General features: G+C 36.8%; 1 long non-coding RNA gene across 1 annotated transcript; it reads left to right on the top strand.

Moving 5' to 3' along the window:
- Nucleotides 1-1,076: 1,076 nt before the first annotated feature.
- LOC113310916 lies at nt 1,077-3,267 on the top strand. The gene is made up of 4 exons (XR_003341459.1): nt 1,077-1,391; nt 1,720-1,985; nt 2,067-2,219; nt 2,374-3,267. It is a non-coding gene; the product is annotated as an uncharacterized LOC113310916 (long non-coding RNA).
- Nucleotides 3,268-6,367: the final 3,100 nt, after the last annotated feature.

The following is a 6,367-nucleotide window of genomic DNA, read 5'->3' on the forward strand; positions in this document are numbered from 1 at the left end:
CTTGTATCCATGGAAAACTTCTAGTAGATAAATCTAATATCTTAGATTCAGTCACCCCAATATTAGATAACTTTACTTCGGTCTCTCCTTAGTTCTTTTGAATGAATTTTCACTTACAAAAAAAACAACAATTGTGGTCGCCCAAATCCCTGGAAACATGTTTCCCATGGGAGCAGTGTAGTCAAAATCGCCCTCTAAGACCGAGTAATCGCTACAGGCTATATGACCGAGGCGATTTCCGATTCCAAGCTATTTTCGATTTTTAACGATTAAGGAGGCCGATTTAGACAGATTTTTGAGCAAAATGAGTTAACAATTTTTCCGAGTTGGCCTTGCAGCACTAAAATCAGAAAATAAATTTTTTGTAACCCCTCAGATGGGAGTTATTAAATTGAAAAACCTCTAAATACATGATCAACACGTTCAATATAACAATATTACACATTTAATTACATGATAGTGTTAAAATTTTAATTTTAATTATAGGTACAAATCATGACTTATGATAAACACTATATCAGTCCCTAATAAATAGATCGAGTATTAAGCCGAGTTTAATTTTGGCGATTTTCAAGTCCAGATTATTGTTCCTCGCTCCAAGCTCCCCAACCGAGCTAGTAGGAACGAGGAATGTTTTCAACTACTTTGCATGGGAATTACTTTTCCATCAAATCCTCTGTATGGAGTCCGACCCCTCCTCCCTAAAATTTGCTGGGAAACTTCTCAAAAGATTTATGGACCCACTTTTTTAACTATAAATCTCATACATATACAATTTTGAGATTTTAAGATAATGTCAACTACTATATGGACTTTAAAACAAGATAATTTTATGAATCCTAAATTTTTTAACTGAATTAGGTAGATTTTATATGAATCCCAAAATTTATAATCTCATAAAATTATAAATCCTTGAAATTGTGAATTCTACGAACAAACCAACCATTAACGTCCACAAACTAGACCCATCAAAACATGTCACACGTTTAATTACGTCGACATCAGCTAAATGAAAGAGTCAATTAAATAGTCAACTAAGTCAACCAAAGGTATTGTCTAGGTTAAGAAAACAAACATGTCTCAGGGTTAAGAATTTTGCATAATTTTCTCCCGCAATCTCGTTCCTTTCACAAAAGATCTAGAAAAAAAGAAGCCATGGCCGCCCGCAGTTCTCTTCTTCACAGAACCAAAGCCTTTTCTAATTTAATCGTTTTTCTTTATCTAAATCGGAACCTGAAATACCTAATTCTTATCTCGGTAAAAAACCTAACTATCTCTTCTTAGTACCATTTTCAGTTTTCTCTCTATCATTCTTTCTCTGAAGAATAAAAGTTTTCTTTGAAAGAAATTTAGTGAAGAAGATTATCATATCCAACGATCTTTCCTTTGAGGTTAGTTTTCTGTAAGGAAAGGATTTTACATATGGGATTCATTTATTTTGTTCTTCTTTAATTGTGTCAAATTTTGGGTTTTAGGTTTTTTTTTCTTGTTGCGATGATAATAATGAGGGGTTGTTGTTGTTGTTCTTTTTTGTTGATGGTCAAATTTTCTTCTGTATCCGGGATTTTTGTATCTGAGATATGTATAAGGCAATAGAGGAGTCGATTTAAGAAATTTATAGTATCTGAATCCTAAAAATTATCTGTAAATCTTAACTGAAACTTTCAGTAAATCTGCAATCTTGACTAAAATTGAGACAGATGTTTTGTTTCTTCGCAGGCAGACTACAGGACGAGCTATAAGGCTATTAACCCTCAAGTAGCAACTGATGATGAAAACACGGATCCTATTGTTTTTTTTTTTGTTCTTTTGATTATTGGTTTAGTTGATGTTTTAGTATACTTAGGTTTTTATATTCACAGCTATATCATTTAATTTCTGTCTTGGCTGTAAAATTTCTTTTTGTAGCATTTCCATAAAGATAGGCTCAAATGAATGAAATACGTTCAAATGTATAACGAAACAGTTTAAAGCATCGCCGGCTAGTAAGTCAATCCCGCACATGTTTTTCTCTAGCAGTTGTTTATGAATTCATCTGAATCCTTTATGTTTTTTCTCTTGTCCAGGAAGAAATACTCATAAGGGAACATAGTCCAAGCAGTTCTTTGGCGGTGTTTGCAGGGAAAAGGATCTTTGCCGTCTCATGGAGCTGAACATTTCGATAATGACACCCCACAAGGAAGGAAAGAAATTATACAACATGTGTAACCATAATCAAGGTTTAAACTTATACGGTTTCTTAACTTTCTAAAGTAGTTGTTGTTGTTGCTATTCCTTCTTTTTCTTGTTGCATTCACAACCATTCCCTGTATTTTGGTTTCTTTTAGAGTTAGGAACCGACTGACTGATGGCTCATGTGTTTGATTTTTGTAGGTCTTGGCTGTAGCATCTTTCAAAAAGAGTAGCATTCCAAGAAATATAGTTGCAACAATTGCTGCTAGCCTAACTATGCAACCAAAACAAGTAAACAGTAGAAGTGCAAACATTAAATGGCTCCACTAATCGTCTAGTTTAAGTTTCTCAACAGAGCAGTAAAAAACAAACCTGCTGATCCAATACAAGAGTGCACCTTAGAAAAGATAGAAGCAGTAAAATTGGTGTTCAGAGTCTCTTTAAGTTTCAATTTTTGCTTGTACAGCCATGTAATTATTCCATTTGCCAGAAGGAATATCATGTTGGTTGCTTGAGGGACCATGGGTTGTATCATGCGTGATTTGAAGTTAAGTCCTATCTCATTTTTTCTTCAATTGTGAAACACTTTTGGTTCTGATTGAGGGGTATCTTAAAACTTACTGACAAAGTTGGGATGCTTTTGAGTATGGCCTAATTTCAATAGGGATAAATGCATCAATATTTGTAATTGAAGTACATCCCTAGGAGACAGGGGTCCGTTGTTCTGGGGTTTTGAAGCAGATGGTTAGATTGTGATTTCTTATAATCATAAGGTTATCAATGGAAGTTTTGCTAAATCAATTGCACCATTCCCAGTTGGTCGCCTGTTTCATATTTAGGGTGGATTGATGATTTCTGAACAACAAGATGAAGTACCCTGTGTTGATTGTGAAAGTGCTAGCTTCCATGTTGATTCCCTCGCTGCTGCAAAAGAGTCTATGGTTTAATGTCTTCAAATTTGGTGTTTTTGTATTTTAATTGTCAGGATTTGAGTTTTAGTTTCGGTCTCCTATCTGTGTGATGTAAATATTGTATAGTTTTTGTGTTATATCATTAATAAAGTGTATCTTTCAAGCAAATATATCAACTTTTTCTGGAAGTATTTACAATATCTTTTTTTCCTTTTGGTTTCTGGATTTTGTTTTTGTTTATCTGTTATCTGTACCTATAAGGTCATGAATTTTCCATGTTAAAATCAATTTGCGTGTCTAAATGATAGGGGATGACCACGGATTAAATAAATTCATGTGGCTTTTGGGACAACTATAGCCACATTTCTTGTCACGACCACGGTTTAAATAAATTCATGTGGCTTTTGGGACAACTATAGCCACATCGAAACCATAGACCATGACTACAAAAAATTTCTTGTCACGGTTTAACTGATTTCTGGTGTCTTAAAGGTAAACAACAACCACGCTTAATAATGTTTATGTGTCCATCGAAAGTTTATCGTCGCGGTCCTACAAATAAACTCATGTAGGTTTCTCCATCTTATCAAAATTTCTTATTTTGTGCAAAACTTGTGAATTCTCCATGATATGGTGGATTCACCAAATAATATTATAAAATAAGGAAAGGTGCGCGGGACCGGGCAACGTAGCCGGCCGGCCATGCCCATGGCCGGTCCCACACTTCACAATTCTTAGTTTTTTATAATTATTATTCCCAATCTAAAAAAACTCCTACGTTTCAGTAAAAACTCATGGATTCTCCATATCTTCAAGGATTCTCCATAACTTCAAGAATTCACGAAAAAACAATATTATAAAATAGGAAAAGGTGTGTGGGACCGGGCAACATGGCCGGCCGGCCATGCCCTAGCCGTGGCCGGTCCCACACCTTGCAATCCTTAATCTTTCATAATTATTATTTTTCTTAACTCGTGAAACTCCTGGGTTTGAACAAAATTCATGATTTCTTCATATTTTCTCAAATATTGCTCGAATCACGAAAAACCAAAAGGCAACATGGTCACACGACTGGCTAGCCTCTCACGACAATTTTAAATATTAAAACACTTTTATTTTAATATTTTCAAAATATTGATGAATTGAGCATACGTGCTCATTCCAACAAAAATCGAGAATTCTCAGTCAAGATGAAACTCTCCTGAAATTCACGATGTTGCTCGAACGCACATCAGAAAATACTGAAACTCTCAGTATGGGGACGCGGACACCATGGCAACCTTCATGACCGACCAGAGTCATTCCTAGGGCTTGCACAAAGCCGGTCCCACATGTTTTCATAATTCTGACCTAATTTGCTGAATTGCTCATATACTGGGCCCGAACTTTCTCCAACCAACTGGGGATTCTCCAAATGACCAACAACTGGTCCCGTGACCACCAAGAGCCGGTCCCATGCCCCTTGGTCGGTCCCATCTCTCATACTTAGGTTTTACCACCTAATGATGAATCCATCAATATTTTCAGTAAATGGTGAAACCACCATTTAATCATCATTCTTTCACCAACTCTCAAACTGAGAACCCTGGTGCGTGCTCACTCGAGCACTGGGCATCACATGGGCGTTCATCATCCCATTTGGTCGGTCCCTCTTCATTCATGACTAATTTTCAACAATTCGCCAATTGATGGAGGATTGATCGAAAATTAGGGTTTCGAATAAACGCTCTGTGAAACCATCATTCTGAGCAATTTCAAACACTAATAAATTTATGTTGATCCACCAATCAACATAAAAATTAATTATACAATATTCGGTAATCTACCAATATTTTAATTAATATTTTATTGGGTCACGTCACAAATAAATAATTCGCCGAATCGAGCAATACTTGCTCAATTGCTCGAATATCGATCAATATTCAGCAACTCATCAGTAATTTGTCGAATTGAGCAATACTTGCTTAGTTGCACGATAGACTATCAAAAATCACTAATTTGGTGAATTGAGCAATGCTTGCTCAGTTGCTGATCAAATCCTCAATATTCAGTAATTCGTAGAATTGAGCAATACTTGCTCAGTCGCTAGTCAGTAATTCATCAGTGAATCAATAATACTGACATCCCTTCAGAGAACTACATGTTCAACCCGTGAATCGCTGAGCATTCATCATTCATGCTCGATTCAACGAAACTCAGACCCATTGTCAACAATTGACTAATCAAAACACGTCTTCCCTGCAGACTCCACGACTTGTGAGACATCAATCACGTCACAAATAGGGGGTTATCATATAGGGTTTTGGTCTGGCGGTCTACGGCACGTGGATTCATCCACAACGAGAAATATGCGTAAGTCGTGTAAACGGTTGAAGGAGTTAGCAAAGTAGTGGGTGCACGATCAGAAGTCTCCACACGATATGGAACTGACTTTACCACGATCTCCCACTTTCCCACTCTTTCACTCAAGAAACTGTCACACTTACAGGGATCAAGGTGTTCACGACTCTGACAATATAAATAAGTCTCTGAAACCATTATTGGACAGACAGAATCTCGTCTACGTAGAATTTCTCGAGCTATCACTCTCAGGAATTCATCAATCCATCAGAACTTATTAAGAACTTATCAGTTCACCATTATTGCAGAAACCTGCAACACACCCACAATCCTCGATCATCACTGATCCCACACAATTCTTAGCTTCCCTCCTACAGATCAACCCATCTCCCGCTTTGCGACCGAATTGAATCTGGAACGACCATTGTCTTGGTTTAGGCCGGACTCATACAGATTGATTTCCCGAATCTAAGCACCCCCTTTACAGCGGTGCATCTCTGTGAGGATTAACATTTTTCCCGGCTGAGGAGTCTCGACAGAACACTCGACTCTCCACTTTCCCGAAAAACCGGCGACCCGTTTTTCCCCATCCACAACTATTATTTGATATTTTGGGAGAAGCCATAGAAGACGATTATGTCGTTTTGGAAAACAGAAAAGTTTTGTCACTCGATAAAAGATGGAATAGTACTAGAGATGATTAATTATGTATTGAGGACGGTGAAACATAGTGGTTATAAAGTTAATAGCTTCTATTTTCATAGCTTCTGGATCTTGCGATTTGAGGTAGGCGCAACACCAACTCTTAAAACTGTTTTGATTAAATGCTTTAAAAATTATTGATTCATGATTTTGGTGTGATTGCTATTGTGAACATGATTATCTTTAACATATTTTGACGGGATACGAGATATCCTTGGGAACGGTTTCGTTTCCCTAAACCC

The sequence above is a fragment of the Papaver somniferum genome, chromosome 9, assembly GCF_003573695.1.
Source record: "Papaver somniferum cultivar HN1 chromosome 9, ASM357369v1, whole genome shotgun sequence".
NCBI lineage: Eukaryota > Viridiplantae > Streptophyta > Magnoliopsida > Ranunculales > Papaveraceae > Papaver > Papaver somniferum.